Source organism: Erythrolamprus reginae, chromosome 3 (assembly GCF_031021105.1).
Source record: "Erythrolamprus reginae isolate rEryReg1 chromosome 3, rEryReg1.hap1, whole genome shotgun sequence".
NCBI classification, from domain to species: domain Eukaryota; kingdom Metazoa; phylum Chordata; class Lepidosauria; order Squamata; family Dipsadidae; genus Erythrolamprus; species Erythrolamprus reginae.
In genome coordinates this window covers 170858170-170881786 of record NC_091952.1, presented here as the reverse complement: position 1 = coordinate 170881786, position 23617 = coordinate 170858170, and the positions used below count along the sequence as shown (strand labels likewise).

At 45.7% G+C, this 23617-nt stretch overlaps 1 long non-coding RNA gene across 1 annotated transcript; it reads left to right on the top strand.

The window, feature by feature from the left end:
* Positions 1 to 10530: 10530 nt before the first annotated feature.
* Positions 10531 to 20485, top strand: LOC139164715 (uncharacterized). Its single transcript, XR_011558684.1, has 2 exons — positions 10531 to 10725; positions 19434 to 20485. It is a non-coding gene; the product is annotated as an uncharacterized lncRNA (long non-coding RNA).
* Positions 20486 to 23617: the final 3132 nt, after the last annotated feature.

Here is a 23617-nt window from a genome sequence, read left to right as displayed (position 1 = left end):
ACTGGGGTGGTTTAGCAACCGCGCGTTCTCCCTTGGGCATCTTTGGGGATGATTGACAGGTTCTCCGCAAGCTCATGGAGGGTGTGTCTGCCTGAGCAGCTGGGGAGAACCTGTCTTTGGGTCCTGCACCTTTAATTCCCGGATTCGGGTTAGCCGGTGGGACCCCCCTCATGCGCAGCATGGCAGGGTCGCAGGTGATGGTCTGGCCCCTCACCTGGACTTGCATCGAGATACGCCCATGAGTTGCCCAGGAATGTTTTGGCATACGTCATTTCCGCCCCGGAAGTATTTGTTTGACCCTGCAGGTCCATTTCCGGGTCATAGTTGATTATGCTAATTTATGCAAAGTAATGAATAAATTATGCAAATTTATGTTAATAAAAATGACCCGGTTTAAATCCAGCTCTTGTGTCCGTGTCGTTACTCCGTCTCTCCAGCAAATAATTGACATTGGTTTGGGGTACATATTTCAAAATCCCAAATAGATTTTATGTTGAAAAACAAATGATTTTGCTTCATAATTTAGTAACATCAAATAGAAGCCGAAAAAACAAAAGGAATAATTTTTGTATTAATTGTTTTAAATAGTTTTAAAATTAAATCCTTGAAACACATGTCAGCTTATAATCGTACTATGACAGGATCAGTTTTGCTTTTGTAATTTAGGCAGTTTCTTTTGGCCATTCCACCTTAAATTAGCATATTACTGTTGGATTAGTGTACTAAAATAAATAGGGATTGCTAATAATCCTACTCTTACTATGTTGTATTTCATTCAATTTTATAAAATCTGATAGAATATGAAAATTCTGTTTGCAAAATTCTAAAACAGTTTTGACTGAGTTGAGGTAAGAGAGAAATATCTTCCTTGACCGTGTGCCCAGAATTAACTGAAATGCCATTTCTGTGATGGAGACATCCAGCTAGTACAGGCAATATGTTCCTGAAATATTGGACTCTGTACTTTTGTGGATCAGCCATAGGCACAGCATGGCAAGAGTCAAATGGAGGCCAGAACAAACGATGAGTGAAAACTGTTCATCCGGCACAGTCTTGGCAGAGCTTGCTTCATCTCATTAATCAATGCTATCCTAATGTATCTTCCATGGTTCCGGTAGACGGAATGCTGTGTAGCATTCTCACAGTTTTCACCTTTGGCCTTCTTAGTAAGGAAATGGTGTAAAGCAGTGTTTCTCAAGTAGTGGGGCGGCGCCCCTTGGGGGGGGCGTGGAGCAATGCGGGGGGGCATGTGACCCTGGGGATTGTGCTTTTTTTTGCCAAAGTAGGGGTTCTTTTTTCACTGAACAATAGCACACAGCACAGAGTAAGAAATACGACATTCATACAACAAACCCTTAAGAGACACCATGGAAAAATATTTAACATGGGTGAAAAGAAAGGAGGAGAGAGGTGGAGATAATGTGACAAAGTCTCCCGAAAGCTAAGATGAGGAAATATGATGAAATATATGTACCACTTGGTTTCATTGTGACTACGGTTGGAGACGAGGAAAGACCAGTGTGTTTACTGTGTCTAAAAATTTTGGCAGCGAACGGCATGAAGCCAAATAAATTAAGGTGTCACTTAAACACATTAGGCCCCAATCAGACTGATAAGCTGCTTGAGGTTTTTCAGCAAAAATGTGCAGAATATTGCAAACAAGCATCCCGGCGGAGAGTTGGGGGGGGGGGCGCAAAATGTTTATTTCTTCTTGGGGGGGGCATAACAGAAAATAATTGAGAAGCACTGGTCTAAAGAAATGGTGGATACTACAACTTATGTGGGAAAATCTTGCTCCTCTAATATACAAGTGAGAGTTGTCCCATCCTAATCAAATGAGGGTGTATATTGTGTTAAAGGGGTTGGAGATGAAGCAGACTGTTCATTAAAGAGCCTCCTTTTGAGCATTGAATCAATACGCTGACACTCAGAAAGTTCTTTCTTCCGAAGCTTTTCTACTAATAGTTTAATCTTGAGGGTCTTTTTTTTTTGCTGTTGAAAATTTAGATATTCATCCCAATATAATTATAATGTCTTATTAAATCTTTTCCATTTTTAGAACCTCTGTCAAGTGATTGGAGAGGTTCATTCTTCGCGCCTTTTTCTCACCTTCCTTCTTTGGGGCCCAGCAGGAGAGCGCCAGAAACCGCGGCATCAGGCAGGAGCCGAGGGACAGCTGCGAGTGGGAGCCCCAGATCGGAGACACTGGCAGCGCCCCGCCCAGCTGTAGCTTCTCTGGCGTCGGCGGCAAGTGTCCTTTGGGGCCCGGCGGGAGGGCACTGGCGGTGGGAGTGGGGGGGGGCTGAAGCGGCCGCAGGCAGTCGTGGGGAGATAGCGGCGGTGAGAGGGAGCTCCAGGCGGCGAGAGGGAGGTCTCTCTCTCTCTCTCTCAGCTGACTGCAAGCGGGAGCCCTGACGGTGGCGGTTGGACGTGCTTCTGGACGCCGTACATGCTAGCGCTGCGGGCCTGGTATATACGGCGTCCAGCAGCACGTCCAGCTGCCGCCGTCAGGGTTCCCGCTTGCAGTCAGCTGAGAGAGAGAGAGAGAGAGAAAGAAAGAGAGACATATAAGAGAGGCAGAGAGAGAGAGAGAAAGAGAGACATAGCAAGAGAGGCAGAGAAAGAGAGACAGAGCGAAAAAGAGAGACAGCAAGAGAGGCAGAGAAAGAGAGAGAGAGAAAGAGAGAGAGAGAAAGAGAGACATAGCAAGAGAGGCAGAGAGAGAAAAAAAGAAAGAGAGACATAGCAAGATAAAAAGAGAGACTTAGCAAGAGAGGCAGAGAGAGAGAGAAAGAGAAAGAAAGAGAGACATAGCAAGAGAGACAGAGAGAGAGAAAGAGAGAGAAAGAAAGAAAGAGAGATAGCAAGAGAGGCAAAGAGAAAGAAAGAGACATATAGCAAGAGACAATGAAAGAGAGAGAGAGAGCAAGAAAGAGAAAAAAGCAAGAAAGATATAGCAAGAGAGACACAGAGAGAGAGAGAGAGAGCAAGGGAGAGAGAAAGACATAGAGGAAGGGAAGGAGGGAGAGAGAAAGAGAGCAAAAAAGAGAGGAAGAAAGAAAGAACGAGGGATGGAGAGAGAGAAAGAAGGGAAGGAAGGAAAAGAGAGAAAGAGGGAGAAATAGAGCGAAAGGGAGGAAGAGAGAGGGTTTTTTGTCCAAACTTTTCTTTAGCCGCCCCCCCCCCCCCTTTCAATGTTCCCCAGGATTTTGAAAATATGAATAATGTGCCGCGGCTCAAAAAAGGTTGGGAAACACTGCTCTAAAGTATCCTTTATTTGGTCAGATGATAACGCAATTACTGTTTTTAGATGGCATACTCATTTGGTATTTATATGTGAAGGAGTTTGTTTTGCACAACTTTTTTCCTTTTTTTTTGTACACTGTTGCTCTTGAGGACAGTGATATTTTCCACTACACTTGGAGAATAAGTTGGGAATGTAGAAAGGATGCCATTCCCCAATCAAAAAATCCTGACCTGGGCTTTTAATCAGTGGCTATTCATGGAGAGATAGGCATAATCTCATGCACCCATAGTGTATGTCTAGTGGGGCCAACTAATCCATACATTTCGTGTTGCAAGACCCAAATCATTTCAGATTGATGCTTAGACATATACTGTATAACCTCATTTAAATAACACTCTTGACTTATTCAGTCTGTCTAGGCCAATGATGGCGATCTGTTTTTTCCTTGGGTGCCGAAGAGCGTAGGTGCGCGGCATCACACATTTAGGTGTGGGGAATCAGTGTGGAAGCTGGAAACTACCTTAAGAAGATTATTTGAGGGAAGGAAGTAAAGAGCTGGCTTCCTTAGGAACAGCAATTACTGAAAAGGGAATTCCTTGTTATATAGGTCAGAGAAATACAGGCAGTCCTCGACTTACGACTAAAATTGAGCCCAAAATCTTTGTTGCTAAGGGAGACATTTGTTGTGTTTTGCCCCATTTTACAACCTTTCTTGTCACTTTCTTGTTAAATGAATCACTGCCAGTAGAAAAGTTAGTAATCCACAATTATTAAATGAATTTGGTTTCCCCATTGACTTTGCTTGTCAGAAGGTCGCAAAAGGATATCACATGATCCATGGGACACAGCAAAGGTCATAATATGAGCCAGTTGCTAACAATCTGATCTGCATGCAAAGAAGCAAAATCTCACTGGGACACACAGACGTCCATGCCATAGCCCCAAAGCTGCACATGCAGATCCAAATTACTACCGGTGTGGCGTCCCTTACCATTCTGGCAGAAACCTGCTAGTGATTACCAGTTGACCAATTCATTTTAAAATAGAAAAAAAACAGAGGCAGTCTGTCCGAAGTAGCATAAATATTTAGTTACAGATTTTGAACAAGCAGTTGGAACTTTGAGATCAGGGTTAGATGGAGGCCAGCTGTTACTGCTTTTAAATCAATTTGGCCAAAAGAAAAGCATTTGAAATTATTGTGCAGGCAAATGCCCAGCCGGCGGTTTTTAAAGCCGCCGGCTGAAATTGCCTACAGGGCGGGGGGACGACGCTGAGCCAGCTCTTTTCAGAGCTCAGCACTTCCGGGTTCATTCGGAACCCGGAAGTTCGGCTTTTGGCAGCGCGCCAATGAGAGCGCGCTGCCAGCTTGCCCTGCCGGGTCCCAGATCGCCCTATTTAAAGGGCGATCTGGAAGGGACCCCCATTGCCTTTGCCAGCGAACAGCAGGAGAGCGTCTAGAGGCTTGCTGTTCGATCTTCGGACCACGTGGTGGGGGTCTATCGAGGCCTCCTTTTCAGGCTTGTCTGGGTCAGGGGCTTGCGGGCCTCTGACTCTTTTCTACTATTTATTTCTTTTACTTTGGGAACGAGAGGGTAGGGCAGCCTACTCTCTCGACGGGTGTGGGGGTGTAGATCGTAGCGGGGCCTAAGAGGCCTCGCCCGGTAGGCGTTTTGGGGAGTCAGTGGCCTTTTGGCCTCTGATTCTTTAATTTATTGATTTATTTTGTAATTAATTTAATTTAAAAATTTCATTGAGGAACGGGATTTTGTTTGCGTCAGGGGTTAGTAAGACAGCCCCCTCCCACGCGTTTAGGGGGAGTTTAACACCCCCCCTCACTTTCACAAAGGTATAGGGTATAGCGAGGCCGAAGGGGCTTCACCCAGTAGGCATTTTGTGGAGTTAATTCTTTAATTAATTGATTAATTATTTAATTAATATTTAATTAATAATTAATATTTAATATTAATATTAATATTAATTTGGGACATTTTGTGGAGTTAATTCTCGATTAATTGATTATTTAATTAATATTTAATTAATAATTAATATTTAATTAAGTCTTTAATTGATTAGCTCAGCGGGCAGGCCTCTCTCCCCCCCTTAAGGGGAGTTTAAACCTCCCCCCCACACGCACATACACACACACCACTTCCCCCCCTGCCCCCCCCCCAATTCTCTACGGGGGGTGGGTGTTTTACTAAGGTGGGCTGGTAAGGGTAAAGGAAGATAAGCCTCTTGTTTTGGGACAAGGGGATTTGGGCACTTCGAGGCAAGGGTGGCCTTAGTGCAGGGTAGTGGGATCAAGTACTGCACCTAGTGGTGCGATCTGGTCCCAGGGCCCCCTCCCCCGGTTCGGGTGTCTTGGCCTGGGTTGTGGGTGCATCCAGGTTTTTTCCCTGTTAACAGTGTCCCAGGGTTTCCTGAACCCCAAGACCTCCCTTCCGGGTGGCTGGGGGTGAGCAGGCCTGGTTTGGGCCTACGATCTTAACTTTACCCCTGGGATTTTAGAGGGATTGTCTACATGGCTCCCAATAGGCGTGCCCCTACCCAGGGCCCCCTGGGTCCTCGCCCTCGGAGGACGAGGGTCCCTTCATTACGGGCTAGGGAGGCGGGGGAGATAGTTCCTTCCCCTCGTGCGCAACCCTCTCCTGTCAGCCAAGCCACCCCAGGCCCCCGAATCCATTATCTCGGCTCAATCTTTTTCCGCTTTACTAGATCGCCTGGACCGGATGGACGCCCGCTGGGAAGCCACCTTCGGGGCACACAGCAGATCCAGGCCCTCGGCAGCATTGGGAGCCCCTCCTGTCAGCAGGGATGCGCAAGATCCAGCTCTGGACCAGAGCGACCCGAGGGTACAGGATGCCAGTTCGGCGGCCGGGGCCCTCGGGGCCCCATTGGATGGCAGGGGTGAGTCAGTATCCATTGCACCCACACCGGTTGTACGGGGGTTATCCACCGTAACCCCCCCGGCGGGGCCGGCTGGCATGGCTCCCCCTTTGGGGTCCAGCACGCCTACGGTATGCTCCCAAGTTTGGGGTGCGACCGTGCAACCGGCTTTGGTCCCGGCCAGGGCGCCAATGGTGAACACGGGGTCCACCGCGGGGGGGAGCCAGGGTAGTATTTCTAATACACAGTGGCTCCAACCATTGCCCGGATCTTCGGGGCCAACCGGGTCATCGCTCAACATGACTGGCAGTGGAGGGCCCCAGGTAGCTCCTGTTGGGGTAGCTGGGTCGGTGACAGTGCCGGGTTTTTCTTCCCTTGCGGCGGCCTTTTCTGTGGCAGGGACGGCCAGTAACAGTGTGGCCACCTCGACCGACCCCATGGCTGCTGCCATGGGGGCGGTGCCTGTAGGCCTTCCATCAACCCCCTTGGGATATCATTTGCACCCCTCGATTAGAGATAAGATTTGGAGGGGAGAATATATCGACCTCTATACCCTGTTAAATAGGGAGGTTCCCAAGAAGGAGAGGGATGAGGAAGCTCGGACCGATCGGGCCAAAAAGGTCTTGGCTGTACGCCTTTTTGACCTATGCCACCGTTATAATACAAAAGGAACCGGGTAGGGCTACGGCGCTACTTAAATACATCGACCTCATTGCCATGGCATACTTCGAGGTCAAGGGGGATGCCTGGCAGAACTATGATGAGGCATTCCGGATGTGGCTTTTGACCCTTCTCTCCCCTAGGATCGGGAAGTGCCCGACCTATGGTTTCAGGCGACCCGTAAGAGCGGGTCGGGTCAGCGGACCGATAGCGGTCATCTAATGGAGGAGGAGCCGGCTGCACCCCGCGCTGCAGCGGGGCAGGGTGTTCGAACCACCCAGCTTTGTTTTGAGTACAGTGCCAAGGGCTCTTGTGCACGCTCCTCTTGTAAGTTCCGGCATGCTTGCGGTAAGTGTGGGGGTTCCCATGCCACCCACATGTGCACACGTCCTGGTGGAAACAGGGACAAAAGTAAGCCAGCCGTTCCTGCGACGCAAGGGCCTCAGTCCGGTCAAGCTTGAGCGCTTGGTCGAACTCCTGCAAGGGTACCACTCGCCAGAGAGGGCGGCTGCTATCCTTTGGGGCTTTTGTGAAGGCTTTAGTATCCCTTATCGGGGTCCACGTAAGGCCTTTATGTCAAAGAATTTGAAGTCAGTTTTGGGTAATGACGATTTAGTTAGAGCTAAGATTAAGAAAGAGGTAGACGAAGGGAGGGTCCTGGGCCCCTCCCCCCCCCGTGCATAATAGGAGGGTCCCCCCCCCTGGGTGGTGCCCAAGAAAGCCCTAGGGGAATATCGGCCTATTCACCCCGTAAAAAGGTAACCCTCAAACAGCTTCAGGAGCTCACAGGGCTGCTTAACTTCGCATGCCAGGTAATTGCTCCCGGTAGGGCGTTTTTACACAGACTGTATTCCTCCATGCAGGGATTAAGCTCGCCCCATCATCGTGTGCAGCTCAATGCAGGGGCCAGAGAAGACTTGCGGGTATGGCAGACATTCCTGGCCCGATTTAACGGGATTTCCTTCTGGCAGCAAGATTTGCTTCTCCAAGCAGACTTGCCATTGCACTCCGATGCCTTGGGTTTCCTTGGCTTTGGGGTGATGCTAGGAGGAAGGTGGCGCCATTCGCCGTGGCCAGCCGAATGGGAGGTAGCAGGAATTTGTAGGGATCTTAGGGAGCCTGGCGGGACTACAGAACCAGGGAGGCAGGAGGCAGATCGGGCCATTGGGCTGTCAATAGCTCCAAGCACCTGGGCTGCATACCGCAGGACAGGTAAGGAATTTTGGAGTTCAGGGCTAGCAAGGGTTACAGGCAGGCTTGGCCATACCAGTCGACCAGTTGTTGGAGCACTGGGTGCTGTTACACCAGCGTGGTCTGACTGTCAAAACCATTAAGGGTAAGTTGGCGGGTCTAGCATTCATCACCAAGGCTCAAGGGTTTCCCGACACGTGTAGTGATTTCCGGGTTAGGAGAATGTTAGAAGGGGCTCCCTTGACTAAATACCAAGTCTGGGCCGTTACAACCCGGGCCCTTGAACAAGTTGGTGCTGACCCCTCCAGGTTTGGCACACATTCGTTTCGGATAGGTGCTGCTATGCGGCTGCCACTGCTGGTTTCGCGGATCACCACATTATGGCCATCGGCCGTTGGAGGTCTGCGGCCTTCTGTTCATACATTAGGCTTCCCCGATAGGGACCCGGGTATTGGCCGTTTTAATTGTTTGGTTTGTTGTTTCAGCCGTTGCTGTTTTCCGGCCCGTGGGGATCGCAGCTTTCCCTGGGCACCAGGATGGACGTCGTCTGGATGGGCCGCAGGGGAATGCGCTGGGAGGGGCTCTGCCCCCTGTTTTTTGAGCAGTGTCGGTCCGGGAGAGTCCCCGAGTTGCTGGTGATCCACCTCGGGCGCAATGACCTCGGTGTTTTGAGTGGCTTGGCGGTGAGCATCCAGGTTCGCGAAGATCTGCAGGCATCACCACTGCATATCCAGGCACACGCATAGTGTGGTCTGAGATTCTCCCCAGACTGGTCTGGCGGAATGCTATCTCACCTAAAGCTGTGAACAAGGCCAGGTTAAGGGTCAACCAGGCCATTGGAAGGGTGGTGGGGGAGTTGGGGGGGTGTAGTGAAGCATCCCCTGATAAAATTTGGAACCCCCTGGCTCTACCGGGCCGACGGCGTTCACCTCTGTTTAAACTTGAAGAGTGGGGGCGGGTGGTGGTGGAAGGGGAGGCATTGCTTCTGCAAATACTCATAGAGAGCAATTGATGCAAGCAGAGGAGAGAAGGGGAATGGAACTCCATTCAAACTTGATGAGTGGTGGAGAATGGAACTCCATTCAAACTTGATGGGGAGAATGGAAGGGGAGGCATTGCTTGCTCCTCTGATTGGCTGGTGGCAAAGTATCCCGGGTGCTCCAAAGCCTGGGGTGAATGGGGTTTTGTGCCCCTATGACTAAGCGGGTGTGACAGGAGGGGCTGTGCTGAACATCTAGGGCCCTTTCAGAGAAGGAGAAAAGACAGTGCCCAATAGTCGGAGGCTAAAGCCTGGAGACCAAACAGGAGGCCCCCCAGTCTTCAGGAACTCTCTGCAGGCTTCCCAAACTCTTTGCTCATTCCATTTTTGTGAGAAACGGGACCTTTTTTGACAAAAATGGGATGCGGAGGCGGGGCTTCGGGACAGCAAAAATGGCTGTATTCAGTATATAAGATACATCGATATTTCTACCCTCTTTGAGAAGGGAAAAAGGTATGTCTTATACTCTGAATAATATGGTATTTAAAACAATTAAAAAGAGAATTCCCATGTTAATTTTTGAGAGAGAGAGAGAGACTGGCACTGAAATTCTTGTTGACTGGATTAGTCCAGTCAAGTTCAGTTTTTAATTCTTTTCGCACCATCATTGCATTTTTTGCTGCTGGATAGGGATTTTTGGAGAGTGGGAATTTAAGAAAGACATTTAGGTGTGGGGAATCAGTGTGGAAGCTGGAAACTACCTTAAGAAGATTATTTGAGGGAAGGAAGAAAAGGAGCTGGCTTCCTTAGGAACAGCAATTACTGAAAAGGGAATTCCTTGTTATATAGGTCGGAGAAGTACAGGCAGTCCTCGACTTACGACTAAAATTGAGCCCAAAATCTTTGTTGCTAAGTGAGACATTTGTTGTGTTTTGACCCATTTTACAACCTTTCTTGTCACTTTCTTGTTAAATGAATCACTGCCAGTAGAAAAGTTAGTAATCCACAATTATTAAATGAATTTGGTTTCCCCATTGACTTTGCTTGTCAGAAGGTCGCAAAAGGATATTACATGATCCATGGGACACAGCAAAGGTCATAATATGAGCCAGTTGCTAACAATCTGATCTGCATGCAATGAAGCAAAATCTCACTGGGACACACAGACGTCCAAGCCATAGCCCCAAAGCTGCACATGCAGATCCAAATTACTACCGGTGTGGCGTCCCTTACCATTCTGGCAGAAACCTGCTAGTGATTACCAGTTGACCAATTCATTTTAAAATAGAAAAAAAACAGAGGCAGTCTGTCCCAAATAGCATAAATATTTAGTTACAGATTTTGAACAAGCAGTTGGAACTTTAAGATCAGGGTTAGATGGAGGCCAGCTGTTTCTGCTTTTAAATCAATTTGGTCAAAAGAAAAGCATTTGAAATTATTGTGCAGGCAATGTTGACAACTGATAACTTTATCCTACTTCCTTATCTTCTATCCCTTTTTCTTTCTATGCAGTATGACCGTATGATTGAAACTGGTTTCGGGGCTTCTCCTGCTGATAAGGAAGGCATGGAAGGGAGAGAGCTTCTGCCGTACATTCCCTCCTCCCTCAGCCATAAGAGAAGCTGTGAATGTGCTGCTAGGATCTCATGGATTTACTCATGTTTCGGGGCTTCTCCTGCTGACAAGGAAGGCAGGGAAGGGAGAGAGCTTCTGCCGTGCATTCCCTCTTCCCTCAGTTGTGAACGTGCAGCCACGATCGCAGGTATCTTCGCGTGTGCCTTCTAAAGGATGCTCAATTCAAATACTTTATTTTTGGAAATTGCTTGTTCATTGTTTTTCCGCTATTGGGAAACTTTGGATAGATAGCTTTATAACCAATGGTGGGCCACCATCGCCTGGTGCTCCCGGAATGTGGCGCATGCACGTGCATGCTTCCAGCACACGGGATGCTCCCAGTGTGAGATTCGGCTTCCTGCTCATGCACAGAAGCCAAATCTAGTGCAAGGACAGTTGCACATGCAAGATTTCACCAAATTTGGCTTTGCTTCCCCGCATGTGCAGAAGCAAAAAAGGCCAAAAATAAGGTAATTGACTTGCTCCACCAGCCCCCCTGCCCTGCCCCTCACAGCAGCTCCATTCTCGTGCCCCCCAGCTGCTGTTTGCAGCGGCTCCACCGCTGGCAGCCCACTTGGTCCATCCCTGACCTTTTTGGGCTTCCTCTGCCTTGCTTGCAAAGGGGCCACAGTGAGAAGATGGCATGCGGTCTGCAGGACAGGTAGACCTAAGCTCCAGCCACGGAGGCTGCTCCGTACACTCCCGCACCACAGGCATCTCTCAGTGCACACGGCGATAGTGCCCCAAGCACGTTGTGGCCTTCGTTAGCACAGCACTGTTCCTGAAGACCATGACTTGCTTTGGACGCCATTGGTGCATGTGTCAAGAGATGCATATTGTATGGGAGGGCAATCCAGAGCTCGGGCGAATTCAATTCAATTTCAATTTATTAGATTTGTATGCCATCCCTGTCCATAGACTTGGGGTGGCTCACAACAATAATAACACAATATATAACAAATCTAATAATTAAAAGTCATTAAAAACACCTTATTAAAAAAGAAAACATGCACACAAACATACCATGCATAAACTGTATAGGCCCGGGGGAGATGTCTCAGTTCCCCCATGCCTGGCGGCAGAGGTGGGTTTTAAGAAGTTTACGAAAGACAAGGAGGGTGGGGGCAATTCTAATCTCCGGGGGGAGCTGGTTCCAGAGGGCTGGGGCACCACAGGGAAGGCTCTTCCCCTGGGTCCCACCGGATGACATTGTTTAGTCGACGGGATCTGGAGAAGGCCAACTCTGTGGGACCTAACCGGTCGCTGGAATTCGTGCGGCAGAAGGCGGTCACGGAGATATTCTGGCCCGATGCCATGAAGAGCATTATAGGTCATGACCAACACTTTGAATTGTGACCGGAAACTAATTGGCAACCAATGCAGACTGCGGGGTGTTGGTGTAACATGGGCATACCTAGGGAAGCCCATGATTGCTCTCGCAGCTGCATTTTGCATGATCTGAAGTTTCCGAACACTCTTCAAAGGTAGCCCTAGAATAGAATAGAATACAATTTTTATTGGCCAAGTGTGATTGGACACACAAGGAATTTGTCTTGGTGCATATGCTCTCAGCGTACATAAAATAAAATATACATTTGTCAAGAATCATGTGGTACAACATGAAGAAGCAATATTAATAAAAATCTTAGGATATAAGCAACAAGTTACAGTCATACAGTCAACATGGGAGGAAATGGGTGAAAGGAATGATGAGAAAAACTAGTAGAATAGAAGTGCAGATTTAGTAGAAAGTCTGACAGTGTTGAGGGAATTATTTGTTTAGTAGAGTGATGGCGTTCGGAAAAAAACTGTTCTTGTGTCTAGTTGTCTTGGTGTGCAGTGCTCTGTAGCGACGTTTTGAGGGTAGGAGTTGAAACAATTTGTGTCCAGGATGTGAGGGGTCAGTAAATATTTTTACCGCCCTCTTTTTGACTTGTGCAGTATATAGGTCCTCAATGGAAGGCAGGTTGGCAGCAATTGTTTTTTCTGCAGTTCTGATTATCCTCTGAAGTCTGTGTCGGTCCTGTTGGGTTGCAGCACCAAACCAGACAGTTATAGAGGTGCAGATGACAGACTCAATGATTCCTCTGTAGAACTATATCAGCAGCTCCTTGGGCAGTTTGAGTTTCCTGAGCTGGCGCAGAAAGAACATTCTTTGTTGTGCTTTTTTGATGACGTTTATGATGTTAGGTGACCATTTTAGGTCTTGAGATATGATCAAACCTAGAAATTTAAAGGTCTCTACTGTTGATACTGTGTTGTCTAGCATTGTGAGAGGTGGAAGGGTGGAAGGGTTTCTCTTAAAGTCTACCACCATTTCTACGGTTTTGAGTGTGTTCAGTTCTGGTCACACCACAAGGATAGTTGTTCAACTTCCCATCTGTATGCGGATTTATCATTGTCTCGAATGAGTCCGATCACTGTTGTATCATCTGCAAACTTCAGTAGTTTAACAGATGGATCGTTTGAGATGCAGTCATTAGTGTATAGAGAGAAGAGAAGTGGTGAGAGTACACAGCCTTGGGGGGCACCTGTGCTAATTGTACATGTATCTGATGCGATTTTTCCTAACTTCACCTGCTGCTTCCTGTCTGTTAGGAAGCTTGTGATCCACTTACAAGTGTGTTCAGGTACCGCTAGCTGATTTAGTTTGGTTAAGAGAATGTCCGGTACGATGGTATTGAATACTGAACTGAAGTCCACAAAGAGGACCCTAGCGTAGGTCATTGGAGATTCAAGATGTTGAAGGATATAGTATAGAACCATATTAACAGCATCATCTGTTGATCTATTTGCTCGGTATGCAAATTTCAGGGGGTCTAACAGTGGATCCGTGATGGTTTTCAAGTGAAACATCACTAGCCTTTCAAAAGTTTTCATAACTACAGATGTTAGAGCAACTGGTCTGTAGTCATTCAGTTCCTTGATGGAGGGCTTCTTCGGCACTGGGATGATAGTTGAGCGTTTGAAGCAGGAAGGAACATAGCACAACTCTAGTGATTTATTGAAAATTTGGGTGAAGATGGGGGCCAATTGGTCAGCACAGACTTTTAAGCAAGAAGGAGTTATCTTGTCTGGGCCTGGTGCTTTTCCAGGCTTCTGTCTGAGAAATAGATCTTTCACTTCCTTTTCTGTGATCACTAGGGGTTGTAAACCCAATGGGATGGGTTCAGTTGTAGAAGATTTAGCCGTTGTTGGTGTGTCTGGGATGGAGGTTGTGCAGATAAGTGGTTGAGGTTTCTTTTCAAACCTGCAGTAGAACACATTCAGGTCATCTGCCAATTGCTGATCTCCTTCAACTTGGGAAGGTGGTTTGCTGTAACAGGTGATGTTTTTGAGAGTTTTCCACATGTTTGCTGGTTCATTTGTTGAGAATTGATTCTAGCTTTTCAGAGTAGTTCCTTTTTGCTGCTCTGATCTCCCTTGTTAATATATTTCTGGCCTAATATATTTCTGGCCTGATTGTACAGCATTCTATCACCTTTTCTGTAGGCTTCCTCTTTGGAATGACGTAACTGCTTGAGTTTGGTTGTTACTGTATATTTGCAAGTTCCTGGTTGGTACACATAGGTCTTCACAGAAGCTGACATATGATGTTACAGTATCTGTGAGTTCATCTAGCTCTGCAGAGGTGTCTTTAAAAATATTCCAGTCTGTGCAGTCAAAGCAAGCCTGTAGCTTTAACTTTGCTTCCTCAGTCCAAGTCCTCACTGATTTAATTATTGGTTTTGGGGCTTTAAATCTTTGTTTGTAAGCAGGTACAAGGTGAATGATGCAATGATCAAAATGGCCCACAGCTGTTCTTGGTAAAGTCCTGTAAGCATTTTTTACAGTTGTGTAACAATGGTCTAAGATATTATTGCCTCTGGTGGGACAATTTACATGTAGAGAGCATTACAGTAGTCAAACCTTAAGGTGATAAGGGCATGAGTGACTATGAGCAATGACTCCCGATCCAGGTAGGGCCACAACTGGTGCACCAGGCGAACCCGGGCAAACGCCCCCCTCGCCACAGCTGAAAGATGGTTTTCTAATGTTAGCTGTGGATCAAGGAGGACGCCCAAGTTGTGGACCCTCTCTGAGGGGGTGAATAATTCCCCCCCCCCAGGGTTATGGACGGACAGATGGAATTGTCCTTGGGAGGCAGAACCCACAGCCTCTCCGTCTTATCCGGGTTGAGTTTGAGTCTTTTGACACCCATCCATAACCCAACAGCCTCCAGGCACTGGCACATCACTTCCACTGCTTCATTGATTGGACGTGGGGTGGATATGAACAGCTGGGTGTCATCTGCGTACTAATTCCCCCCCCCCCCCCCCCAGGGTGATGGATGGAAAGATGGGATTGTCCACAGCCACTCCATCTTATCAGGGTTAAGTTTGAATCTGTTGACATCCAGACCCTAACAACCTCCAGGTACTGGCACATCACTTCCAATGCTTCGCTGACTGGACATGGGGTGGAGATGTAAAGCTTAGTATCATCAGCGTACTGATGATACCTCACCCCATGCCCTTGGATGATCTCACCCAGCGGTTTCATGGAGATATTAAATAGCAGGGGGGAGGACTGACCCCTGAGGCACCTCACAAGGGAGCAACCTAGAGGTCAACCTCTGACCCCCCACTAACACCGACTGGGGCAGACCGGAGAGGTAGGAAGAGAACCACTGAAGGACAGTGCCTCCCACTCCCAACCCCTCCAGCCGGCGCAGAAGGATACCATGGTCGATGGTATCGAAAGCCGCTGAGAGGTCGAAAAGAACCAGGACAGAGGATAAACTGCTGTCCCGGGCCCGCCAGAGATCATCCATCAATGTGACCAAAGCAGTTTCCGTGCTGTAGCCGGGCCTGAATTCTGACTGCTGAGGGCCTAGATAACCGAATTCTTCCAAGAACCGTTGGAGTTGGAGTGCCACCACCTTCTCAACAACCTTCCCCATAAAGGCTTCAGGGTCCAGGGAAGGTTTCTTGAGGAGGGGGCGCACAAGTGCCTCCTTGTAAGGAGCCAAAAAGTACCCCCTCCCCAGAGAAGCGTTGACAATCTCCTGGACCCAGCTCCGTGTCACCTCCCTGCTGGCTGAAATCAGCCAAGAGGGACACGGATCTAGTAAACAGGTGGCAGAACTCACAGCTCCAATGGCCTTGTCCACTTCATCAGGTGTCACCAGATCAAGCTCTTCCCAGACAGATGGACAAGTACGGTCCCCAGTCACCTCGACTGACTCGTTCTCAGTCGACTCTGTTATCAAATCAGAGTCGAGGTCCGCCCGGATCTGAGCGACTTTATCAGCGAAAAATGTGTTAAAGTCCTTGGCACTATTCTCCACTATTCTTTTATGCTTTCATACTTTCTCTATCTTGTCAGATAATATTTGTTCCATGTCTGTTATTCCTTTATTAACATATTTTGGACATACTCTATTAACAGAAGCAGACATCCTTACTGATTGTTGATATTGTAGTTACAAATTCTGGCTCCATTCTTCCAAGATGTCCTTTCATGTTTTTAATATTATAACATTGTGTAATATTGTGCAGCTCTCAGTATTAGCCAACATGAAGAGCAGGCTTCCATTTCTAATATAGTGATATTAAAAGCTACATTAAGCTTAATTCTTATCACACCAGAGAAAGCCAAAGTTCCAAGGCATGCCATCCTAGTTTTAATATCTTATTTCTTAGCAGCACCCACTCCTTCATCCATACCAAACAGTGGGCTTTAAGTACAATTTAATGCAATTCCAATCTTCTCCTTCCTTTGTAATTTGGATGATTTTATATTTAAGCCTTGGCAAGGTGGAAGTTTAATAATAAAAACCTGCCATTGCTGAAATGGTACAACCATTGTCACAATAGATATTCTCTGAAACAAAAACATCATTTTAGGTGGCAAATTCATTTTTTTCTTAATTTCTCCCATAGCCATCTTACTTTAATTTTCTGTCTTAACATATTGTAATTATTCTGAAATAACTTACAATTTATATCAATGATAATAGCACCCAAGTACAGTGGTACCTCTACTTAAGAACTTAATTCGTTCCCTGACCAGGTTCTTAAGTAGAAAAGTTTGTAAGTAGAAGCAATTTTGCTTTTTGTAAAAGCAAATAATGCATGCAAACCCATTAGGAAAGAAATAAAAGCTCGGAATTTGGGTGGGAGGAGGAGGAGGAAGAGGACAGTCACTGCCGAAGGAAGAAGATATGGTGAGGGGGATCAAAAAAAATCCAAAACTTTAAGGCTTTAAAAAGAAGAGGGATTCTGAGGTGGCGAGGAGGAGCATGCGCCTCCTATACACCCGACGCGAGGCTTCCTCCCATACACTGCGCCACAGAGCAAAACCCAGGTGGGCGAGAGGGGGGAACCTCCCGCTCCTTTGACCGAAAGGCAGCTGCTGCTGCTGCTGCTGCTACCTGCTTAATTTATATCCTTCTCTTTTAATCATCATTCCATCAATTATTTCATCTTACTTTATGTCTCCATTTAATACTTCAAAAGCTAAGTTTAATACTTCAAATGCTAACAATAATGACAAAGGGCATCCTTGACTTTTCCTTTTCTGTATTTCACAAGGTTTTGCTAATTTTCCACTTATAATTATTTGTGCTTGTTGCCAAGTTTAAATCAATTTTATCCAATTACCGTATTTTTCAGAGGATAAGATGCACTTAATCAGAGGGGGGTTGGGGAGCCCTTACAGAGTAGTGCCAAGGACTTTAACACATTTTTCGCTGATAAAATCGCTTGGATCCAGGTGGACCTCAACTCCAATTGGATTACAGAGTTGACTGACAATGAGTCAGTCGAGGTGACTGGGGCTCGTACTTGTCCATCTGTCTGGGAAGAGTTTGATTTGGTGACACCTGAAGAAGTGGACAAGGCCATTGGAGCTGTGAGTTCCGCCACCTGCCTACTGGATCCGTGTCCCTCCTGGCTAGTTTTGGCCAGCAGGGAGGTGACACGGAACTGGGTCCTTGGGGAGGGGGCCCTTTCCGAATCCCTACAAGGAAGAACTTATGCGCCCCCTCCTCAAGAAGCCTTCCCTGGACCCAGCCATTCTCAATAACTATCGTCCAGTCTCCAACCTTCCCTTTATGGGGAAGGTTGTTGAGAAGGTGGTGACTCTCCAGCTCCAGCGGTCCTTTGAAGAAGCCGATTATCTAGGTCCTCAACAGTCAGGATTCAGGCCCGACTACAGCACGGAAACTGCTTTGGTCGCGTTTCTGGATGATCTCTGGCGGGCCCGGGACAGGGGTTTATCCTCTGTCCTGGTGCTTCTCGACCTCTCAGCGGCTTTCAATACCATCGACCATGGAATCCTTCTGCGCCGACTGGAGAGGTTGGAAGTGGGAGGCACTGTTTTACAGTGGTTCTCCTCCTACCTCTCCGGTCGGTCGCAGTCAGTGTTAGTGGGGGGTCAGAGGTCAACCTCTAGGTCTCTCCCTTGTGGGGTGCCTCAGGGGTCGGTCCTCTCCCCCCTGCTATTTAATATCTACATGAAACCACTGGGCGAAATCATCCAAAGGCATGGGGTGAGGTATCATCAGTACGCGGATGATACGCAGTTATACATCTCCACCCCATGTCCAGTCAACAAAACAGTGGATGTGATGTGCCAGTGCCTGGAGGCTGTTGGGCTATGGATGGGTGTCAACAGACTCAAACTCAATCCTGATAAGATGGAGTGGCTGTGGGTTTTGCCTCCCAGGGACAACTCCATCTGTCCGTCCATCACCCGGGGGGCGAACATTGACCCCCTCAGAGAGTGTCCGCAACTTGGGCGTCCTCTTCGATCCACAGCTCACATTGGAGAAACATCTTTCAGCTGTGGCGAGGGGGGTGTTTGCCCAGGTTCGCCTGGTGCACCAGTTGTGGCCCTATTTGGACCGGGAGTCACTGCTCACAGTCACTCATGCCCTCATCACCTCGAGGCTCAACTACTGTAATGCTCTCTACATGGGGCTACCTTTGAAAAGTGTTCAGAAACTTCAGATCGTGCAGAATGCTGCTGCGAGAGCAATCATGGGCTTCCCCAGGTATGCCCATATTACACCAACACTCCGCAGTCTGCATTGATTGCCGATCAGTTTCTGGTCACAATTCAAAGTGTTGGTTATGACCTATAAAGCCCTTCATGGCATCAGACCCGAATACATCCGGGTCTGTCTTCTACCGCACGAATCCCAGTGAACGGTTGGGTCCCACAGAGTTGGTCTTCTCCGGGTCCCGTCAACTAAACAATGTCATCTGGTGGGACCCAGGGGAAGAGCCTTCTCTGTGGCGGCCCCGACCCTCTGGAACCAGCTCCCCCCGGAGATCAGAATTGCTCCCACCCTCCTTGCCTTTCATAAGCTCCTTAAAACCCACCTCTGTCATCAGGCATGGGGGAACTGAACTACCCTTTTTCCCCCTAGGCCTATACAATTTATGCATGGTATGTTTGTCTGTATGTTTGGTTTTAAATAAGGGTTTTTAATTATTTTAAACATTAGATTTGTTATATGCTGTTTACTACTGTTGTTAGCCGCCCCGAGTCTACGGAGAGGGGTGGCATACAAATCAATCAATCAAACAAACAAACAAACAAATAAATAAATATTTGTTACTAGCTCCCAAATTTACCATAAATCTTTATAGAATTTTCCTTACTGGATAAAATTGGGTGAATACAGTCTAATTTAGCACATTGGCTGCCTTCACTTTAAATGAGATGCAGTTGGATTAAAATATACCCCAGAACCATCTGTTTGTTTGTTGCAAAGATTTCATTGACAAAGATATCAGTTCCTAGTATTGTGGAGAATTTGTCTTAATGTCTCCTTGAATATTTTTCTTTTTTCATTTTTTTTTGCAGCTGAAAAGTATGAAATAAAAATGAGTGAAGATCCTGTGGAATTAAGAGATACTTTTCAAAATGCTACTCCCATGAACACGTCTGATCTGAAACCCAATGATGCTGGGACTAAACAGTTGTTTCAGTATAAGATGGAAAACTTCACAAAAGAAAATGGCCCTGCAATTTATTTTGCCATTCGTGCCAGTGATGGCAGCAAAAATGTTGGGGAAGTGTCTAATATAGCAAGAGAAGTTGTACTTCTTCCTCCATTCTACCCGACTCCTTCCATACCTCCCAATCCTTCTAGCTCTGCTCCACCTACACCAACCAATCCTTATACCTCCAACAGGACTTCTAGTTTGGAAGCTCCCAATAATGAAGCCCATGGTGGGATAAATATGGGGACTGTAATTGTTATCATAGTATACATTGCTTTAATTATAATTTGGGCTTGTATATGTATAACAATTTGTGTTTTACATAAGCAAAAAAGGTAAATCCTGAAACTATAATGTAAGAAGAAATAAGAACAAAACTATAGAATGGAAGGACAAATAAATACAACCTATGATGGTTACTTCTAACAACCTGTGTTTGTGTATTTAGATGACCAGTTAATATTCTCTCTCATAGACATAGATTTCTGAGGTATTGATTTTAACTTCTAAAAGTTGAAAGGAAATTTAATCACTATCTTCAGCTCCAGAGTAAGAGGTGAGTCAAAATAAAATAAAACAAATTAGAAATACTTTTCAAAAAATAAATAAATATGATACACTCCACCATAGGATAATTTGATACTATAAAATGAGTTATAACTTCCCCCCTCAAGGGAATTTAATCTTAAAAATTATACAATATGTTACTTGTTGATTGTTATTGTTATTATTATATGTAAATAAGTAATCGACTATAATACTAGAATTATTCTTTTTTATGTTTGTCTGTTAGTACGTGTTATTTTTGAATTGATTCAAATTATGATGTGATTATTGATTTCATTTTTTTTTCTTTTGTAAATGTGTATATATGTATTTTAAATCAATAAAAATTATTACAAAAAAAAGAAATACTTTTCAGCCTCATATTTTAAATTTTACAAGCCACATGGAATCATCAATGTGTGAGTTGGGTGGATATATAAATTTGTTTAATAAATACAGAAATAGTTTTCCCCATGTTTTTATCAAGCAAATTTGAATTTGCAAGGCAAATACTTCATTTATATACTCCACCTTTTACCCTTAGTGTAAATATAACATAAAACCAATTTGAATTTAGCAACCAGGCAGCGTTATTAATTTATCTATACTAATTCATGAGAATAAGTTCTATGTTAGGCTTAGATTATAATGATATTACCATAATGGAGTTTGATTCAGTTTTACACTGAAGTATTTTTTTCTGAGATGAGAAAGATTAAATTAAATTAAATCAAGTTTCTGCAGGCAGACTTTAGATGAGTTGAACATGTTGAATGGCTAAAGTAACAACTTTTTAGCAATTATGATTTTTATACTTTAAGAAATCTGGAAGCATCAAAAGTGAGGGATTTGTTGTTGCCCTATGTCAGCTCCAGCATGCACATACACACTGACCAGCTGATTTTCAGCCTTCTGGAAGATTGGGGGAGGCTCCAGAGGCTTTCCTGAAGCCTGGAGAGGGCAAAAAACAGCCCAACAAGCTTGCTGGAAGTCTGGAGGCTTCAATGAGGCCTGCGTGCATGCATTGGGGGGGGGGGAGCACATGAGCATTGCATTATGGGTGTGGGCACATGTGCTCACACTATTGCACATGCAAGCGCCCTTTTGGCACCCAAGCAAAAAAAGGTTCAACATCACTATACTATGCTTTAACTACAGTGGAACATAACTACAGTGGAAGATGGCTTAGCAATTCTGATACCTATCAACAGGGACCATATTGCTTCTCCTAAATATTGGTAAATAAGTATCAAGACTCATATCAAAGCAATCTTTTTAACAAACATGTTTGGTAGGGAGAGATTTAGAAGACTCATATTAGATAAAAATAAATCCTTGTTCCATTTGAACTGTTACGGATGGATGGACGTAGTAGCAATTTGTATAACTGCTGTTGATTGGCTAATTTAGCGGTGGGAGAAATGAACTCCCATCAGTGGCTTGTAGGCTTCAGGGAAGCCCTTAAAAGTGGCTTTCCTGCAGCCTGCTGGCTGTCTGCATTAGTTCTAGCTAATAGACAATAAAGGTGCTGAACTGTTCCTGTGTCTCGCCTCTTTATTTGCGTGTGAATCTAATGAACAATTTTACTTACTTTCATTTGTTTATTCAATGTATTCAGTCTCTATTCCATGAATCTGGGTAGGTAACCACGGTTAAAAAAGAGAAAATCATTAAATAATAGAGTGGCCAAGTTAGAAAACCAACTAACTCATCAATCAACATTTGTTCCAGTCTTTCTGAAGTTTAATAAAGAATAAATTTAACTGATTCTCAAACTTGGTTACCATTGTGTGCAATTGCTATATTAATAGCCTTTGGTGTATTTGTGAAAAGGTCTATTGGACTGTTTTGTTTTTGCAGGTCTAATTCAAAATTGTGGTCAATCTGAAAATGGATGGGACTTTTATTAAAGTCCCATCCATTTTCAGGTTGATCACAATTCAGGTTGACCACAATAATGTACTTATGGCTACCATCCTGATATCCCCTGAAGATACCCCTATATTTCTGTCCTGAATCCCCAATTTCTCCTTTGGAAATAACACCCTTGAATTTGATGAGCCAAAATATTTTCTGACTTGTTTTTTTGCACTCCAGTGGGTTCAGGAAAGCTTCCTGAAGCCCCGGAGTGCAAAAAATAGCACAATGGGCAAACCGGAAATTCGGAAAATGCTCTTCCAGTTTGCCTGTTGTGCTGTCTTTTGTACTTACTTACTTACTTACTTACTTACTTACTTACTTACTTACTTACTTACTTACTTACTTACTTACTAGATTTGTATTGCTCTTATAGATCATTTTTCACCTACGCAGCTAGTAAGTAACATGACATTTTAAAGAAAGAACTGATTTTGGAAGGGTTTACTTTCTATTCGCACATATTCTTATACAATAGCTGAGAGCAAACATCTATTGTATTTATAACAATAAAACTTCTAATACTAATAGGATGATGATGGTACATGTTCTAGGTTAAAAAGCAAAGCTAACAGCATGAAAAGATCAAGTCTTATGCAAAGCAATCATTTTGACTGAATTTTGATTTTTCCTTCAGCTATTATGCAAGTAAATCAAGCAAGTAAGATACCTGGGAGGATGCCTAGATGATGAAGGGTAGGAGGTGAAAAGGCACAGAACTAAAGGAAGGAGCTAGAATTAAGCAAGCCATCTGAGAACTCAGATTAGAAACTTCATGGAAAGTTTTGAACGTTGAAGCTTGGAACTGCTGAGAATATGTGCTTTCTCTAGAGCAGTGGCCTCCAATCTTTTGGGTTCCAGGGACCAGTTTCGCGGAATACTTTTTTCCGCAGACCAGAGAGACATGGAATTGTGCACTGCCTGGATTTTGTGCATGCACAGATGGAGGTTCACTCACTTGTGAGCCCCTGTTCCTGGTGGTACATCAACCAGTGCTGGTTCATGAGCTGTGGGTTGGGGATCATGTTCGTAGAATAGCATTGTTCTTATCTGTAAATGTTTAAACGAAGATTCACACAAGCATACCTTAGGCCCGGGATGGCGAACCTATGGCACACGTGCCACAGGTGGCCCACAGAGCCAAGTCGCCGGGCACACCAGGTAGGGACCATGGAAATTCTGGGTTCCTGGCATCATGCACAGTGGCTAGAATGCACTAACAGGCTTGAAAAGGGCTGTTAGCTGCTCCTTCCTCACCTGCTTAATTGCAAGTGGGCTGGTGCCGGGGGGGGGGCATGAGGGGCTGTGCAGGGCAGAAAACCTGGTTGGCCTCCACCTCCACCGCTTCAGACTCTTGCTGCCCTATCCACTCATGCTTCCCACTGCCAGGAAGAATAGAAGAGAAAGAAAAAAAAGGAAAGGAAATAGAGGTAAAGGAGGAAAAGAAAGGAGGAAGCCAAGCCGAGCACGGGGCTTCCTTCTGATCATGAAGCCCCTGAGAGTACTGGATCCTCGGAAGCTACTAACTGGGCTGGTGGCTGTGTGCACCAATGGAGGAGTCCCAGTGCTGGACAAGCAGCT